The sequence below is a fragment of the Zosterops lateralis genome (assembly GCF_965231275.1).
Source record: "Zosterops lateralis genome assembly, chromosome: 2".
NCBI lineage: Eukaryota > Metazoa > Chordata > Aves > Passeriformes > Zosteropidae > Zosterops > Zosterops lateralis.
Genome location: NC_139763.1, coordinates 30,816,303 through 30,836,630, shown reverse-complemented (window position 1 = coordinate 30,836,630; position 20,328 = coordinate 30,816,303). Strand labels below are relative to the sequence as shown.

Here is a 20,328-nt window from a genome sequence, read left to right as displayed (position 1 = left end):
GTAATCCCATGATTTTCTAACAAATCTGGGACCAACTTCTGAATTTTAAGATGAAACTGAAACATTCATATTAATGACAGCTGATCATTTAACAGTGCAATGTCTTTGAACTTCTTGCACCAGAACTGTGGGTTAGTATTTATAGCTGCAGTTTGTTTGGAATGGTAATAAATATTACAAATATGAAAATATCAAAAGCATTATAATCCTTTTGCTTAGGTTTCACAGTTATTACATTTTCTACATCACACATAAGTTTAGATGATATATTGTTTCTGACTGCTTCCCATTTACTTTGCAAGTTGGCCAGGATGTTGCACACAGTCAGAATCTACTTGGACCTGCAAAGGCTTGACCACTGGCTTGTTGCTGAAAGCAGGCATAACAGGCTGCTTTCTTGCTGTACTTTTTCCTAGCTCTCTCCCTGCCTGTTTTGTTGAGGCTAATGGCAGCAGAGGGAGAGGCAATGCTGCTAGTAAAAGGGACATGCTGCAAAAATTGGATGTCTCCAGTCAAGCCTACATCTGCTGCTGACACCTGCTCACTGTCTGTGAAGGCAGTTTGGAAGGGTGGCAGGCTATCTAACCAGATCCTGGCTACTGGGTTTCACTGCTGTGATGCATTACAAACCAGGACACCACCATATGTCCTGAAGGGACAGAGGAAAAAATGTAACAATTTATCTGCCTGTAAACTCCAGCCACTAAAAATGCCTCCTCTCCACTCTCTGCCATCCACAGGACTGGCCCTTGCCACCTTTCCCTCTGCCCTACTCTGTGCCATGAAGGCTGTGCTCCAGCAAAACAACCAATTTGGCTGCCCAAGACAAGGGAACAACATTCATGCTGAGCGTGTTTGCTAGTGCTGGTGACTCTTTCCCCTGAACATTTTAAAAGTGGTGACTGGACAAAGCAAATGCATGTAAGTAGAGATGTTTCATAACAGTTCTTTCAAATAGGGGCTTCCTGCAGATTTCTAAAACCTGTGAAATCAACTTAATGAATATTTTCCAGCTCCTGCTCTCCCTGAGAAGGCGGTCAGCTGTATCTTCTGCTGCTGCTACTATGGCAACATGTATCAGCACCGCTCGCCTCCAGTGTGCTGGTTCCCTCGGCAGCCTGGCTCCCCACTCCCCTGACACAGGGACGTGGAGGAGATACAAGGAGTCCTCTGTGCCCCAGCAGCCAGCCAGGAGCTCAGTGACGTTCAAGTGCAAATACTTATAGAGCACTAACAAACAGTTCTATGTGCTCCCACTGTTAGCAAAGGGGGCTGGGACTCACCTGGTGCTTGGCTGCACATCAGAGATGCTCACTTCCTCCGAAGAGCAGTGCCTGGGTAAAGACAGAACACACAAAAGAGGAGGTGGGTGGGAGAAGGGGAAAATGGATAACAAAAAAATCACAAGGAGTTTCACCATATCTCTTGCAGAGTTTGGGCAATGCTATAGGGTAAGAACTAAAACTAAAATGGGGAATACAACAAAGGGGATGAAATAAAGAATAACAGAGATGCAAATGGGAAGGACAAAAGAAAAATTAAAGGCAGGAAGGTGGTGAATGCACATGCTGTTGACTGCCAGATTACACAGAGATTAGAAAAGTTAATTTGCTAGAAGCAAAATCAATTTCTTTTTAATGAAAAAATAATAGGTTTGCTTCACTAGCCAGTCAGGAGCCTAAACCTTGCCTATTACTAGAATCAAAAAACCAATTTTTTTAGAACCAAATTACATTTTTTAAACACTGCTGTGCTCTGAGCCAGACCAGGTACCGTTTTAGGGAGAGCTTGTCCGATGTTGGGAAAGATGGGACAGGAAGGACTTATGGATATGATTGTATGGTAAGAAATACTGCAGATGTAAAACCTGCGAGTGAAATAGAAATGAAAGCCAGTTTTGAGATGTAGGCATGCTAGGCAGGAAGACAGTGATTAGCTGGAGATAAGTTGAAAGACGGGAAAACAAAAGACTCAAGAATGTTGCCTTTCCACCCTGCCAAGGCATCAGGGAAAAAACAGATAAGAAAAGTGGTCTATAGAGTTTAGAATATAAAATGACATGGTAATGTAGTAGTTCTTATAGGCTGCATGCAAAGTTTGTAGGTTTTGTATCTTGCACGGGTTGGTCACTGTAAATTAGAATATTCAACACAAAAAGAGATATAATGTATTGTAACAAGGTGATCGCTCTTCTCTGGTTCTCTCTTCTTCGCCTGAACTCTCTTGCCTCTCTCCTTTTTCCCCCTACTCTCTCTTCTATCTCTCTCTCCCCATTCTCTCTTTAGGGCTTTGCTTCAGCCAAGGCTGGTGGCTGAAAGCAAAGTCCTCTTTACCCACGATCCTTGTAATAAAGCCATGTGTCTCTAGAACATCTCAGGTCTGCAAAGTTTCTTGTCCCCACTATCCACGGAAATTACTACAGTCCTCAAAGCTCCCATTCTGAGAAGGAACATATTCTATTGTAATGCAAATCAGTAAATACCATATTCCCTCATGTCTGTATTATATTTGGAGACCTCATTGACTACAGTTGCATGTATTTACACCATTTTCATAGCACCATCATCAGAGCTGTGGTACACATATCGTCAAAGAATTGAAGATTTCTAAATGAACCTATTCACAGGTGCTGTGTAAGACCATTCTCATCACTCCTTGTGAGAATATGTTCCAACCCTGACACATCCGAGGTCCCACTCACCATCAAAAGGCAAACGCATTTGTTGTATTTAAAGACAAACCATTTTAATCTTACTGCAATTTCTGTGACACCAACGAGCATAGATCCCCAAGCTGCCAGAAGCCTAGTTCCTCATTACCAGCACCATGTCAGTTTTTAGAAAGAGTGGTTCATAGTTTTGAAACCATTCTTTTCTTTGCCAACCCACAGGCTGGATGGATGCTGTGATCTCTCAGCTGGGCTCAGGGATCCACTTTTCCTCTCTGGTAGGTGTGACAGAAAAAGCATCTGCATGTTGGATTCTATTCAGGCATGGGAGGGCGCAGTAGTTATTCAGGACACCTTCACTACCGAAACAGATATCCCTGGCCTCTGCCTGAGGGAAGGGCAACAAGCCAGGGAAGTTATCCCATTAAAGGGGTCTGGACAACAGACTGGCACTGGACTGCACTGAAATGGTACATTAAAAATCTTCTTCACTCTGATTTGGAAATTTCCACACAAATACACTCTCAAAAACTGGGATTATAGGTCAGATACCCTGCTTGTGTTTATATATGTGATTACTTATATGAAAACACAATTTCTTCTTGCAGGTAAAAAAAAAAGTTTAAACTTTTTAATTACTTTTTCAAATTTTCAATTTTTAAAGTAAAAAACAATCTAGACTTTTCCATTGCTGACTTTATCAGTTTTACTGGATCATGAAAAATTAACAGTGATTTCAAAAAGTACTGAACCCTACTGATTGGACAGTAAAGATGAGTTATTTCTTTCATGACTTAATTGCAAAAAAATTACAAAACTCCACACAAATGGCAACTAACTCACTTATTTGGTTGAAGCAGATGCTTTTTTAGTATGTGACCTAATTATTTCTTTCAGAGTTGTGCTATTCATCCTTCTCTGGCTTTGTTCTGTGCTTTTCTACTGCTTTCTCTCTGTTTCCTCCTGCTGTGCTATGTGAGATACTAAGAAGTAATTGTGACACCCATCTGCCCAGGTGTTGTGGGCCTGCATGTTGGCTTGGGACAGGGACATGTAGCTGCATTTGGCATGGAAGCTGTTCTAATTTCAGCTGTCTGGCTTCACTCAACATCTTAGTCTTTTCTTAAAGTTGTCATCAATAAAGGAAGCATCAGACAAGACAATTTTGTAGTTAAGGGACTTTTCTACTGCAGCTAGGAAGATGATCTTTGTCTGAATATGATCTTTATATTTTGATTTTTTTTTCCTAAATCTGAAAAGTTATAGAATAATAGAGTAGTTTGGTTTGTAAGCGACCATCAAGGGTTATCCAGTCCAACTCCACTGCCATGGACAGTGACACCTTCCACTAGGGCAGGTTGCTCAGACCTCCATCCAATTCCAAGGATAAGGATCCACAGCTTCTCAGGGCACCCTGTTCCAGTGTCTCACCACCCTAACTGCAAAGAATTTCTTCCTAATATCCAATCAAGGCCTACCCTCTTTCAGTACAAAGTCTTTCCCCAGCTCTTCTGTTGGCTCCCTTTAGGTACTGGAAGGTGCTTATAAGCTTTCGCTGGAGTCTTGGCTCCCTTTAGGTACTGGAAGGTGCTTATAAGCTTTCGCTGGAGTCTTCTCCAAGCTGAAGAATGACAACTCTCAACATTTCTCAATAGGACAGGTGTTTATCTTAAGAACCAATATCAAGATCAGTAGGTGGCTGGTTGATGTCAGTTCTTTCCCTGGAATGCACATCCTATTCCTCGGCTTGGCCAAATTAAATATAGTTTTTAGGAGTAGGAGTCTGGGCAGCCACCTCTGCAGCTGGTGGAGAAGCAGGAGGAGCCTGCAGCAGCCAGGGCAGCAGCTCCCACATGGCTGAGCATGACCTACAGGGTGTTCCCCAGTCCATAGAGGAAATGGCTCATTTCTGTGAGGAGGGCCAAAGATGGAAGCTATGCTGGCTTCTAGTGGTGTGGCATATGTGGTGTGTCTGTCTCCCAGCAGTGGCTAAAGTCCTGCTTTCTGCACCTGCCCCAAACTCAGCTGATATTGCTTCTTTGGTTCCTTCTACTTTAGAAATTTTTTTCCTCATGTTTCTACACTGGGAGGAAAAAAGAGCAACAATTCAAATCATTCTGCTTTCTCTCAGCTCTCATATGACCAGAAACATCAGCTTTCCTTTTATGCCCATCAAGATTGCTATTTTTAAGTGATGCTGCAGGGAAACACCTTTCTTTCCCTGAAAAGACCAGCAGAGACTTAGCCAGAGACCTGCAATATCCCTTAAACAGTTGACAAGACCTTTTCTCATTGTGGATGTCAAACCTTAGGCCTGTTCTGGGTATACTGGGTCCAGAGGAAGTGAAGGATATCACTTCAGTGTGACATGGGAAACCAGCCTCAAATTTCCTATGAATAATTTGTTTAGTCTCACAACAGAAGACTGCCAGTCGATCATCTACAGAACCTGATCCTCTGTCCTGCCACAACATTTACCCTCATCCCTTTATGGACTTCTGCAACATTACCTGCCATAAAACTTGTGAGGAAAGGCAACAAACCTATGGCTGCAGTTTTTCCATGTTCTTCCAAAGCATGCACTTAATTAAGTAAATATTATATAAAATATCACTGAAACAATTTCAGCATCACCAGATATCTGGGTCCTTATAAGCTGACTTGTATGCCCCTAGCATTCATGCCATAGAATAATGCCGTATCTCAGTATAAAAGAATGGAAACCTAATTACAGAATTTACCCATATACACACTAAAGTAATGTACAAGACTGTAGGAGAATAAGAATATGAGCCTGGTCTTCAAAGTCCAAGGCATATTCTGCACCTAATTTTTTTTTCTTCAGTGTAAAGGAGTGTAAAATTGTTGCAGAATGGCAGCATTTCCCCGCCCTTCCATTTTTTTTTTTTTTTCTAGGAAGAAATTCCAGCCTGTGGTTTTTTTATCTGAACCATGTGCTCAACCATGAGAATTCTTCCTCTCCTGCCCACAACATGCTCCTGTCTACCCTTTAACCTACCATAGTATCTTACATTTATTTTAGGCTTTTAAGTTTTGCAATCCATTTTTACTTGCCTTAGACATTTTCATATTGATGTTCTCTTACAAGAGGTGATTTTAAAATCTGATATTTTAAAATCAAGTGAATTAAGTATTTTTGAAGTACTGCTTCAAGTAGTAAAAACCCCAGATAACATGATTGTTTGTAGGGCTCTTCAAAACAGCACAGTCATTTATTTATACTTTAATACCTTTCTTCAGCCTACTGTTTAATGAGGAAGGTGACAGAATGTCAAGAAGCCATTTCAATATGGGTTTTTTGAGCTCCCATTTAGAGTCTCAACATATTAAGCTCTTATTTTAGGTTCAGCATGAGTTCCTGCTCTTCAGATCTACAGGGCTAAAATGTCCAATTTTAGGCAGTCTAATTAGGCAGTGTCTGTTTCCAGAATGCAGCTTGTCTATTAGGGCACAGCAAAATGATACAGCACTTTCATAGTGTTTATAATGAGAAGAAAAATATAATGAGAAGAAAAATATAATGCTACTGAAAGTGTTCAACAGATGATTTACAGATTTTCATGGACAGAAAACATATAGACTGACATGTGGTATTTTTTGATTAAAACATTTAAAAAAACAAACCTGAGATAATTTTGTTCATACAGAAGACAGCAAAAACGTGCATAAAAGGAAGACTCCTTCTTGATAGCTATTCCATCATAATGATATCTAAAAATTAAAAAATATGAACTGTATGATTTGCAACAAGTCAGCAAATAAATCATAACCCTCTTTTGAAAGCAGATGATCATTCTATTTAACCAAGAAAAGACCAAGTAGAAAAAGCTATATTTGTTTTTTCAATTCTGTTGAATGCTTATTTTCCCAAACAGAAAGTAATTACACAAACTTTTTACAAATTCCTTTTAACAGTTTTTGTCCTGCAATGATACCCTCTCCTAAATGAAATTAAACGTAAGGCAGTGAATGGAGCACCTCAGATTTGTACAGGACAGTTAGTGAAGTCAGGAACCAGGCTCGTAGCAGACAGAGGTCCCCATATCCCCACAGAAGTTGAAGGACTTAATGTAGCTGTTCCTCATTTACTGTAGCTCAGTGACTGGATGGCCCATTGGTGTCATGGCAAGCTAAAACTCAATAAAACTGCCAGACCTTCTCTAAGATTTTTCTGAGCTCAGTGAGCAACAGAGCCATCTCTGCTACCAAGGTGCCCCCAGCTGGCTCCTCCAGGCTGGGCCACCAGGAGCCAGGGGAGCAGTGCCGTGGTTTGGGGCCACCTGCACCCAGGAGCAGGTAACTTCTGCTGATGGGAAGAGAGCATGGGGGCTACCAAACACCACCCCAAACCTTGTCTGCTGTGAGGAGGAGCCTAGGAGTGTCTGAGGTGAGGCACTCCCAAAATAAAGGATCTCCTGGCTCAAGCTGATAGGCAAGTCCAGACTAGTGGAGACAAGTCACAGATCAAGTAAGGGCATGTTGTTCTCAAAGCCCATACTTGACAGCTACACAAAATGCTTGTAAAATTATTCAGTCTCAATGACCTTAAAACATCTCTTTTTCTAGCCTGGATGTTCAGCGTGTGAGTATAACTTTGGATATGAAAAGGAAGCAAGCTCTCTGTGCTCTAGAAGAGAGGGAAGGGAAAAGAAAGGACATTTAGAAGGCGAATATAAAGTTGTCTGATTTAAATGGTTTGAAACTGGATAGCATTTCCACCTGACCACCAGTATATGCTGGGTCACTCCATGAATGCGTGCAAGGACAAAAAGCACAATATAGACATTAACCATGGCTGCTACTCCTGTGTATCCCAGAGCCAGTCTTTCCTGGCCTAGAGGTGCAGTGTCTGAAGAGCTCTCAGTAAGGCTGTGATGTCTGGCAGATGCTTCATGCAAACCATGCTGTTAATAGCCAACAGAAATTGAAGCACTTTTAAAAAGCAGTCCAATCTGGAATTCATGCCTTACCAAAGCAGATCTGATGTGGTGATTTTCATGGAATTACTCTATTTTAATGTCCTTGTTTACACCATTAATTACTCTGGATCTTGTGTTGTATTACAGACTTGCAACCAACAATTCAGCTGCTATATTATAGTGCTGGGGCTGAAAAGTCAGACACTTAAAAATTTTATTAACATAGATACGAATAACATTTTCAAAGAAAGGACACAAGCCCAATACCTGATGCTCCCTGCTGTGGTCCGTTTTCTTGTCACCAGGCCTGGGAAAACTAACTGAATAAGCTGCATAAACAAACAGAAAATTAAAGATACTTGGCAAATTCATTCTAAGATGCAAAAATATATCTGGCACACGTTTTGGTTTTTAATAATTTTGTTTGTTTTTCATCATTTCCAGGTTCATACATGTTCTTACATACCTCTCAAATGGTTACTTGAACTAAACTCAATCAGGCATTTGCAGATCCAAGGCTAAGTAATTTAAGGGATTACCTCTCTCAGGTAGGAATTTTTTAATCATTTGCATTAGAAAATAATGCTCACAACAAGAGACCCTCTGCAGCCAGGGCAGGATCAATCAGATGGAGGAACTTGAAGGTGCCCTGATGGTCCCATACTCTGCCAGACCTTCAAGCCTTATTCATTTAAGAAGGACTTACACAAGGGTTTTTACCTACCCACCTGGTCTTGGAAGGTGTACTGACAAGATAGGGTCAGACTTATCTGTCTTAAAAGGACCTGAATCATCAAGTTGCAAAGCAACCTTTTGACCACTGTGGTGGTGTGGACTGAGGCCATGCAGCATCTGTCAAGGTTGGGCTCTACAGAGTAATTAGATACTGTCAGGGTAATAATCCACCTCACTATGGTTATTCTGCATGAGTTGTCCTGTGAAGACAAAGACTAACTCAGGACACCTGGGTGCAGGACTAACCCAGGACACTCTAATATTCCCAGCATAACAGGAAAAGAGGGTTTACTCCCTTTAATGAGGAGTGAGGAGAGTCTCCACGCAGCAGCACAAAGCTTGGACTCTGCACACTGTGTTGTTGGTCCAAAGGCCTGATAAAGGACTCATCAACACGCACCTCTAGTTTTTATGATGGACCTGTTCATTGCATGTTTCTGCATGCACCCACCCCAGCTGCTCCCTTTCTCAAATTGTTAGTTTAGCATAATCCCATTTTTTCAAAAGGACAGCCTATGAAACTGGGGCCTTTGTGGCACAAGACATATCCTTCCTCCTGCTGCCATTTCTTACAGAGACACCAATGTATTTGGGTAGAGGGATAGGGCAGATGAGATTACTAGTGTCTTCAATCATCATAGTTTAATCCACATGGGTCTGGACTGCAAAAGCCCTTGCAGTCCACACACATGGAGCACAGTCAGGTCACTACAGCTTGGTAAATTATTAATAGCTCAGCCCATTACAGGCTGTGGTAACTGGTTACACATACACTCAGGTTAAAACAGGATTGCAGCAGTTCCTGCTCTCCTCGGCTTCTTGCTACAAGGTCCATTCTCTTGCTGCAGAAGGACAGACCATTTCAAGGCACTGGGGAGCTGCACCCCAGCTTGCTGCTTTGGGATGTGTTAACTTGCACACCAAAGCACTGGGTTGTTTGAGGCTGTGAGCAAATAGTTGCAAGCACCAGCCCACAGCAGCTCTGGCTCATCAGCTCTTCCATGTGACCAGACTCGTGCTTCATCTGTGCCTGTCCCAACTTAAAACACATTCAGGTAAACCACACGAAAGCTTAGCCTACAGGTGGTAACTCAGCTGTGCTGGGGCACTGGAAGGGTACAGGCAGGATAGGATTAACCTCATCTACATGGCTACAGGGCAGAGAAGTCTAAGATAGTCACTGCAGACTAAGTAGTCAATGGGAAAAAACAAATGGCAGCTCTGAGGCCCCTTTCATCAGAGCTGTCTGAGGTGACTCATTTAGTGTGAGGAAAAGTGTAAATACTTATTTCTCTCCAGTGGCTACCTAGAGATTTTTAAGGTGACAAACTTCATGGCCAATGTCTATGCTGAGCCAGGCAAACTCTACCCACAATCTTAGCTGATGGGTGATGATCCATTAAGCTGTGGTAATAAATCACACCGCATCACTCACTCAAATAATGATTTTCAGCAGAAATTATTTAACTTATCCAAATAAAAAAATTAGATTCAACTGAATTGAGATAAATGATTCCTAGAATGGAGTTAGCCACACAAATGAAATTGATTTCAGGTACAACTTGTACTTAAATTATTTTGGGCTTGTGTTAAAACAATGCTTAGTAGCTCTTACTATGAGAATTAATAGAAAGCTGGTTGTAAAAAATAGGAAGTTCTGAAGTCTGAATAAGAAGTCTTGAATAAGAAATAATCACAAGGCTTTCGATCTTCCTTAATTTGTTAAGAAAGATTGAATAGCTAGGAGTGTTGATTGCAATTTGGCTTTCTAAGTGTTAATTGTTCCATGGGTTGTATCAACCTCTATGTAATAGAAAAGTGGAACTCTTAGAAGGAGATTCAGTTCTATATCTGCATTTGTTTTGCTTGGATGATTCTGTAACAACTTTTTAGAGTATGTTTGGAGCAAAATCTCCTCAAGTATACTGAAAAGGGAAAGTATAAAATTATGTAACAACTGAAGATATCTTTTAAAGACAGAAGAGTCATCTCCTTGGAATGAGTTGTGTAACTTTCTGCTGTTAAAAAAAGAAAACGGTAAAACTCTCAAAAATATATTGGCAAAAGAAATCTTTGCTAGTGTATCATACCACAGTTCCCTGAAGAAAATAAACTCCATGCCAAACAATACTCTTTCCTCTGGTACAAGTGCATCTACATGAAGGCTTAGCAGAAATACATTAGAAAGTGCACAAGCATAATTCATTACATATTCATTCTTCTCTGTTATTTACTGTCTTTTAATATGCAGTGTGTACAGCTGATGATCAGACTTTCTCTTTAGGCATCCCTACTTCTTATCTTGTATATCCTATCTACTCTGTACCTTTCCAAAAGTGGATGGATGTACTTGAATCTTGAAATCTGGATTGCAGGTTTCAATATACAGCTCATATAGCAGCCGACAGGGTACAGTGCATCCTCCACACAAATAGAAATTATCAGCTAGCCTTTAAAACAAAAATCATCAATTGATTTATGTCAGACTTAGAAGAAAGAATTGTTAGATTTTTATAGTTCATCAGATTTACAGTGAACTCTGTAATAGTCACTCTGATTTTATAGAAGTATTGAATCAAAAAGAGCTACTTCCTTAGTGTTAAACTGTATCCTGGGAAACAATATACTTTTTCATTTAAATACATATATATCTATACTCTGCTTATTTTTAACTTTTAAAGCCCTATTTTCCTTGTTTTCAACAAGTAAGAGAGGTCATGTGAGATTCTGCTAAGAAATTAAGTAGTTCTCATAATTTTTTAATCAAAACAGTACAACTCAGTAATACCATTATAACATTAACACCAATACAGACAGTATTAGAATTTCTCATATGCAAAATGTTGTTATATCAAAGGATCTAATTTTGGTCTTCTAAATAGAAAGGTATCCACTATAACAAAAACAATAATATGAGAATTTTCCCACCTAAAAATGTGCAATATGGTGTTTTGGGACAGAATGCACAAACTAAAAAAGGACCACATTGTGTTTTCATATAACCTCACTGATTTTAGGACAAGTTTAATAGAAGAACAGAATTTTAATTTACAGTTACTATATAACAGAACTACCAGGACTGAAACAGACTCAGACGTTTAAATATCCATCTTTTTGTCAAATCCCTGATTCATCCTACTAATCAGAATGGTCATAGTCAAGTAAATGCAACTACTTGTGTGAATAAGGTGACGAAAATGTATACTTGCTTACTTATAAACCTGTATTACCTTCACCAGGAAAAAAATTATCTTTAATTATAAAAAAAATACCAATGGTTTTGATGTCAGAAGATAACAGGTTACAACTATGGGAGCATAAGATAATAGTACAAATATGGGAGCAAAGCTGAAGCAAAGGAGCAGAGAGATTATTTTTCAAAGAATGACACACTGCTGGTATCACGGCAGTTTCTAGCTCTGTTTCCATTCTACCAGATTATTTATGCATATTTAATTAATTTATCAGCTGAATGCTAGTGCAGCACAGTGCCAGTTACTCAGTTACTCACTGTGTCTTTACTGACAATTGAGTTGGTTGGGAAGGCAGACTTTTCACATTTATCGGGTGTGATAAGTCAGTTTGATTTTAGACCAAGCATCCTCTGTTTTAGTACCCTGATTTGAGGCAACCCAGTTGTTTATCTTACTGGCTTTGGCAGTAGACAGTGAATAAAGTCTATAGCAAATTGGCTTGCTAGAACAGACTGAGCAAGAATATGATCTCCATGCAGCTTGATGATGTTTACCTCACTTGTGATTTGTCCCTCCTCTCCTTTTTCCATTGAAGAATGCTATCAGCTTCCCCCAGCTTTCCTTCTCCATAGCAAGAGACCCCCAAATGCCTCACTTATATCTCCTTGAAGACCATTTCCTTATCCAACAACACAAGAGGCTGTACTGGCCTCCCTGCCAGCTCCTCACCACCTCCAGCCCCACCATCCAACAGCAAAGGCTTCATGGCTAGACCTGAGCAGGAACCTGCACCCAAAGTTAGCAGATCTGCTGCTCTAACAGGATATTTCCCATCATCAGGCTAAAAGGTAAATGAAATTTATTCTGCGTAAGAGTCCTGATGAGCTCTGCCTCTCAGCAGGAAGAAATGTTTTTTCTTCTAGAGCATCTCAAAACCCTTCACAATTGAGCAGTCTCAGAGGAGATTAATCTTAAGTTCAAATTCATCCTTAATATAGTACCACAAGAATCATTGGAAGTGCATCAGAAATTAATTCATGCTCCAGAGCTAGTTTCTGCCAATAGTTTTTCCTCAGCATTTAACTATTTACTGACAAAGCATTTGGGAATTCTATTCTATGAATTTTTTGTCTATTAAACTGCCAGTCTTTTTCCTTTAGTAAATCAAACACCTTCTTAGTGCTGACACATAATACAAAAACATTTCTATCAGAAAAACAATCCACAGAGAAAAGAGCACAGCACTCGTCTTCTTGCCTATTAGCCCCAAGGTTTTTAAAACCTGAGTTTTTATGGCATGTATCAGAACTGTGAAAAAAGACAAAAAAATCAAAAGGAAAGTATGGTAAGGGAGAAAGGTAGAAGTTAAAGAAAAAAACACAGGGGAAAAGATCTCCTCCATTTATCTACTGTGTATCCACAAACGTATAGGGATTTTTATCTGATTGATTTTAGAACCTCACATAGACTCCAAGTGTTCAGGGTTTAACACCTGCTCTGTGTGACCCCTCAGTAGCCAGGCCATTATACAGGTTGGCAGCTCTGGTGTTAAAGCATTTCTGGACCAAAATCTGGTTTGCTATTGGAAATGCACCAACTGTAAAATGAAGCTGAACATTTAAATTTTTTCAAAACATGAATGGAAGGTTGTCACGATGAAAAAAAAATTCATCAGTTCATCCTTTCAAGGATGGCTTATGATTCAGTTTTATGCTGTGTCTCAGCCTTGTTGGATGAATGGCCTTGTATTAATCTCTTCCTTCAGTACTTTTAAAATGGGAGCAGTGGTATCTATATCACAGCGAAAAGGCAGACTAACCCCCACTGCTCATGTACGACTGACAGGGGGAGTAAATTATTTAAAAGCACTTGCTGAGGAGTTAATGAAGTTTGTGTTTGTATGTGTAATGTTTGTATGTGAGGAGTTAATAAGGTTTGTATGTGTTGATACTGTTTAACAAAAGCTTCATCATTATCGACTAGCAGGACTCCTCTGTGCTTGGGGAGAGAAGTAAAGTAACTCTGGTTTCTCTTTGGCTGTCACATGGCAGGTGGAAGCCCACGAAAACAAAGGTGACAACCTTCCTCCACGACACGAAGTGTCTCATTAGGGAGTTCGACCTTTAGCACAAGAGAAGACAACCCTGGGGGATGTGAAAGGCCCAGCCCCCGGTGGCGGTGTGGCACCGCTGGCAGCCAGCTGTGCGCCCCCAGAGCCCCGGGCACGCCGAGCCTGGACAGCCGCCCTGAGCATCGCACCGGGGCTGATCTCAGCCGGCCGAGACAAAACCCCCTGTCCCCACGTCAAACCACCGCCATACCACTAAAGCTGCTGACAGGAGATGGTCTTTCAGGAAAATTCCCCTGCTGTCTTAGTATGGTTTATGCATCACCATGATGATGGGGCCTTTGCGGCAAACCACACTCTTGCCCTGCGAAACCGGGAGAAGAGCTAAAAGCAGGGCCCCTGCAGTCAAGGCGGGTCCCGCCAGCCCCCGGCAAAGGAGGGGCGGCCGCTCCACTCCCGCTCCGTCCCGGCAGCTTGGGGCAAGGGGACGGCACCCACCATTGCAGGACGGGCAGGTAGGTCAGGGAGGTGGGGCCGAAATAAGCCATCTCGGCGGGCTCCGGGACGGCCAGCTGTTCCGTGTCGTCCATTGGGAGCGGGACGGCGGGGCCGGGCCGGGCCGGGGCTGCCGCAGCCGGCGGGTAACGGGGGTAACGGCCGGGCCGTAACGGGGGTAACGGCGGTAACGGGGGTAACGCCCGCCCGCCTCGAGCCCCCGCGCGGCTCGGCCGCTCCGCCCGCCCCCCGCAGGGCTCTGCATCCCGGGCACCCACTGCTCGCCGCCAGAGGAGATTGATTTTTTTTTTTTTTTTTTTTTTTTTTTTTTTTTGGTAGGAGCTGCCGGCGAGAAAAGGAATCCTGTCCACATCGGAAGGCGGTGTAAATGGCCGATCGTGCGGCGGTACTTCTGAGCATCACGTAGTGGCAGGAGAAGAGGGAATAGCTTAAAACTAAGCGTAGGTTTAGATTACGTGTTAGAATAAAATTCTTTCCTGTGAGGGTGGTGAGGCACTGGCCCAGTTGCCCAGAGAAGCCGTGGATTCCCCGTTCCTGGACGGGTTCAAGGCCGGGTTGGATGGGGCGTTGAGCAGCCTGGTCTGGTGGAAGGTGCAGGGGAGACTGGGACTCGGTGATCTTTATGGTCCCCTTTATGGTCCCCTCCAACCCGGCCATTCTATGGTTCCATGATTCTGTGATCACCAGGGCCATCTTAGGTTTTGCACAGCTTTAAAGCCTTACTTTCAGAGTTTTCAACAGGAATGCTGCAAACTCCCATAATTGTTTAATTTCTCTTTGATACAGATAGATGAAAGGTCTGTCTGCTCTGCTGAAACCCTGTAAGCACTTTTCCATCACAAGTATCCATTATGCCAAATGAGCTTTGCTGTCATGTGACTGACATAAATTATGTATGGCTGGAGCATCTAAAAGCTTACAGTTCATGGCTTTGGGTTACATCAGAGCTCAGCTTCTCAGAAACTCCCACAGCTCCCTCCTGTTAATGAGCTTCCTGAAATCCCCATGTGTGACACAGACTGGCTTGCTGCCTTCGTTATGACAGTGTGACCAAAGCCAACACGTTGGTAGACAGCAGCATTAAAGTGGGGGCAGGGAGCACAACACCAGGAAAGGGAATGTAAGGTGGCAGGTTGCTGGTTTGATGGTCCCTTGATGTACCTTGTTTTTGAGGAGCAGTGCACACAGATGTCATGTATGATACGGGTTGCTTTGAATCTGTGAAGCCTCGTGCTGTGTTGAGAAGCCCATGGGAAGATGATGTTCACTCAAGGGCCCCTGAACCAAAGCCTTAAAAATGCTGTCTGCCAAAAACACAGGTTAGTGTTAGTATATGCATCGTAACCAGTATATTCTGCCATCAATAACTGTACTTAATGGCTGATTGTGGAAGCTTCCCTCGGTAGCTGCAGTTTTTGGTCTTTATCTTTTTCCTGCCCAGTTTGCAGATAATTGAGATAGACAGATTTGGGTGCTGTTCAGGTCTTGACATTTTTTTATTTGATTAGGACTTTCCCATTTTTTTCCAAAAATGATTTTTTACATTACACTTGCCCTTTTTTGTGGGTGTGTTGTTGGGGTTTTTTTTTGTTGTTGTTGTTTTGGTTTGGTTTTGGTTTTGTTTTGGTTTGGTTTTTTTTTTGGGAAGGGTGGGGGGAGTGAGTGAGAGAGAGGGGAGATTCTGACTTTAAATTCCAGGCTGTTAGTAGAATTGGGTTGAAAACTTGAAATCAGTTTCTTGAGTTTAAACCAGTCAGATAGAACTGGTGGATATAGATTAGGTCAAGCTGTAGTAAGTCTTCATTCTTGCATAAGCTGAAATCTGCAAAGCTCCTTATTGCTGTTATGGACATACTCCTTGCATAAAATTACAGAGTATATAATGAGCATGCATTTTGACTGAAAAAAGATTTGGTATAAAATTAGGAGTATGGTTGAACAGATTAAAAGGTGTATAAAAAAAGCTTCCTTCCTCTGATTTTCACCCGTAACTAGGACCAATTTAAACCAAACTCTGAGGTAACAGACATCTCCAAAACGTTGTAAGGAGTGTCTTTAGCACAAAATTGCTCATTCAGATTACTGTATGCCCTCAGCCCTCCCATGCAATATTCAAGAGAAGATTTGGACACCTTGAGAGATTTGGATGCATTGTAAGGTAAACAGATTATGTAAGAGCTCTTGCTGGTGACAGCTGTCTTGTAAAAGCAAGTGCTAACATCTCTCAGATATTTACAGTTTTAAAAACAAGTGCTTTATAAGATTTTTTAATACTTAAGCAAAAGGATGTATGAAACCATCATTAAAGCAAGTGAATTTACTACAGCTTCCACCCTACCAGCAGCAATGAACATATGTGACTATTGTAAATTGTATGTTTCCCCTGGAGTTGCAAAGGCCTGAACGGTATTTATTGCATTCATTTTCGTGTAGAAAGGAATGGGTAAAAGAGCTTGAAAAGGAAAATCAAAAATACAAATCCTTCCCTCACACCCACCAAACCAAGGTTCTGGAGCAACGTATCATTAACTTTTCCACATGAAAATTTATAAGAGTTGGGTCACTGTTGGTGTAAGAGTCCTGTTGGACAAAGGCAAGTATCCCAATTTGAGAAATGTCAGTACATTTTATTTGTTTGGCATTTGTTTGTTTGTTAGTTTGTGTTTTTTAAAATCTCTACTGGTTGGCCTACCAAAGACAAAATTACATCTGTGCAAAGGTTTACTGATTTTCCCTTCCTTTGAGATCTGAATAATGCCAACGATCAGGCATTACCTAAATCTCATCAGTTTATTGTGAGCAGAGATCTTCAGTCATAGTTATCTTTCAAACTTTATTTTGAAAGAGATCATTTGAAAGAATCAAACAAATACAAAATTTATTTCTGGTTGTGTCATGACATTTGAAGCAGCAGCAAAACCAAACAGGATTGCAACCACCTTCTCCTTAAGTATAATGCTTTAATTTTACAGAACGCTGTGTCCTTCACAAGCCATGCACTTGGACATGAATGCACATGAGGAAGAGGAAGGCTCCTCCGCCAAGTGCCTATGGCATGTGAACTCCTTCGTGCGTGAAAATCCAATTCAGCAAAGCATGTCAGCATGTTTGTAAGACTGCTTCATTTCAGCAAAGCATTTAAGAATGTGCTTAAATTTAAATATGTACTTAGCTGAATCGTTCTGCTGAGTGGGGATTGATGGCTGAATTGAGGCATTAAACATTAATGAGGGAGCTGGGAACTCAAAATAATATGTAAATTGGGATGTGTCCTGTCATGACTAGAATAAACTGATTCAAACAATGCAATCATTGCATGACTAAGATCTCTTGAAAGATGTGAAGCCATTAGAAATATTTAAGACCTGGTGACTTGAGATGGGACACCATTCACTGACAATCACTCAGTCCTTCACTCATCTCCAGTCACCTGGGTTTGGAGTGTTTAGTGGAGAGGCTGAGTGAAAATCCCTTCCACAGAGTAACTGAAACACTTAACTGTCTGTTGGCACATCGTTAATTCCAGATGCTGCCCAGGGTGGTGTCATCTACTGATCTTCTTTTAACTAGGATGAAGGATGAATTCTTTGACTGCTTTTGGTCCAGCCACAACTGGTAGCAGGGTCTGTCTGAGCAGCTCTGTCCCTCTTGTCTGGAGAGACTCTGGTGTGAACACTTCCTGGTCACCCTTCGTGCTCCTGTATAGGGCAGTGCCTCTAGGAAGGTAACTGTGGAGCTGAGGATTGTGGTTTCCACTGTGTGCTGGCACCTGCTCTTTATATTTCTTGCTCTTTAGACCAGCTTAGGGCAGCCAAACAGTTTATACAGTGACTCATGAAGATGGAGATATGAATAAAAGTCTATCTGTCCAGAAGAGGCTGAGGTAATGCTTACAGAAGAAAGCAACTGCTTCATTTCTGCTTGGCAGAAGATGTTGTGCTTGCTCCTCCAAGTAGAAATAGCATTTTATGATGCTTCCCTCATACATTCTTTTTGTGGTTTTGTTTTGTTTTCTACATTTTGGATGCATACTGGAGTTAACTTTCTGTTTAATAGGACAATCTATTATTAACACTGTGCTATAAACTCTGAAGTATTGATGCTAGGTTCGCATGTTGGAGTAATTTGAACAACAACAACAAAAAATTGTGCAATAAAAGCAGTGGTGAGTCATGCAGAAAAGCCCCATCTATCTCAGAGGCTAGAAACAGCAGCTCTTACATTAGCTCCTGTGCCTGGTTTGCAGACGACATGCAAAAGACCCTTGATTATATTTGTGTGTCAGGAATGTTTACACAGTGAATCAATTTGTTCTGAAGTAAGGAATGGCATTAAGGACAGCTTTCAAATGTGTTCATGGTAAAGTCCAACTACAAAAGTTTTGAAAAGAGAGAAAAACATGACCCTCCTCCACCAAAATAAATACAGACTTTACTGTGAAAAGAGGTGCTTTCTTTCTTTTTTTATTAATTAAAACAAAAGATGAAAATGTTTCACTTAAATAGCTACATTAACCAATAATTTTCTTGAAAGTACTTGTTTAAAGATTCAGCATAGTCTTTGATATAATGACAATGCAGTTAACAGTTAACTCCTCTGAAACTGAATTTTATTGTAACAAATACAAATCCTTCCTCAGTAATTTTTGAGGGTAAAGCATATGTTGCATGACTGATGAAGCTTTATCTTCTCACCTTTTGAATATCTTAGGCCAAATGATACATCAGAGAAACATTATATGCATGTAGTGTCAGGGGTGGAATGATTAAAACTGCATACAGTTTTGTATTCCTATTATTCTTTTACAAATCTTCTAATCCTTCAGACTAGAAAACATAGTAGGAGATAGTGTGATTTATGCCTTGCTTATAGTTACATAACTGACATTTTCATATAATATTTTATCTCAGATTACCAATAAATTTGAGAGAGAGAAAAAACACCCTAACAGACTTAATAAGCCCAACCACTGTAGGAACAATGAAACCTGAAGTACTACGACCCATCTGAACTGTTCAGATCCACCAGGACTCCTCTTTGATCAGGGAGGTGAATTAGACAACCTCCAGACATCCCTGATCACCTATTTATTCCATGATTGCTGCATGGTCTCTTTCTTAATTGCATCTGAAGCATTTGTGACTTGTCTATGCTTGGCTTTTGTTCAAATAAGTAGAACGTTCATTTATGTTGCTGGCAGTAGTATTGCTCTAGCTGCAGCAGTGTAAAATACAGCCAAGGCAAACTACTTAAAAAGAGATATCTTTTACTTGGGCCAGTTCACATAGCTAGACTAGATACAGATACTGTATGCCCACACAGATTGTGTTGGATCTGAAGCTAGCAGCAAACACATGGCTGATAAAGGTTGGGAACAATTGCTCTGGTAGAATGAGAGAGTGTTTCTTTTTCCTAATATAGTGAATTAGATTAGACTGATACAGTTTAGGATGACAAGATGTCTGCTATACCAATTGATATTCTCTATTTTCACTGGAATAAATTACAAAATCAACCTTTGTGAAAAATTTGATTTGAAATCCTCTTTGAGGAGCTTTTGTATTTGTACTCTGGCCCCATAGCTTTGCACTGACATGAAGGAACTCTGGGGTGGTTGGATTGTGACCAGCTATGCAGAGGCTCTGGACTGATCAACATCCTTCGTTTATGGTCCTGATTTGTGATCCTGATCTTGAACTACACTCCATTATTTCTGACCCTTACAAACACTTTTCTTACTGCTAAGTGCTCCTCAGACGGCTTACATAAAATATTTCCACCTCTGCAAACTTCTTATTTTGACTGTGTGCTATTTGTAATGTGGGACTGGCCCTCTGGTTGGTACTGTTGGAGTTTTGCAAGAGCAAGGACTAGAGCCGAGTGAATACATAGCCTAAATACTCATTTGCATTCAAAAGGGAACTCCATTTAACTGTGGTTGTAATCCTTTCATATTTGTTTTCTATGAATATGCGATCATGTGAGCTTTAGTAGCATAATACTTCTGTGAAAATGCCCATGTGACTTACTCATGGGAGGCAAACATTTAATTCAAATGTTGCATTTTCAAAAGAAGGTTCAGAATTTTCTATTGACTTTGTTTTGATTAGTTATTCAAACTAAATGTTACGATCCCTGAGGATAAAGCAAAGCAAACCTAGGCAATATTATAGTCAGTGGGACAATAAGCATTCATGCTCAACTTGG

General features: G+C 41.0%; 1 long non-coding RNA gene across 1 annotated transcript; it reads left to right on the top strand.

Moving 5' to 3' along the window:
• Nucleotides 1–14,072: 14,072 nt before the first annotated feature.
• LOC310906340 lies at nucleotides 14,073–17,484 on the top strand. Its single transcript, XR_014589387.1, has 3 exons — nucleotides 14,073–14,120; nucleotides 14,440–14,561; nucleotides 17,094–17,484. It is a non-coding gene; the product is annotated as an uncharacterized lncRNA (long non-coding RNA).
• The last annotated feature ends 2,844 nt before the right edge of the window (nucleotides 17,485–20,328 follow it).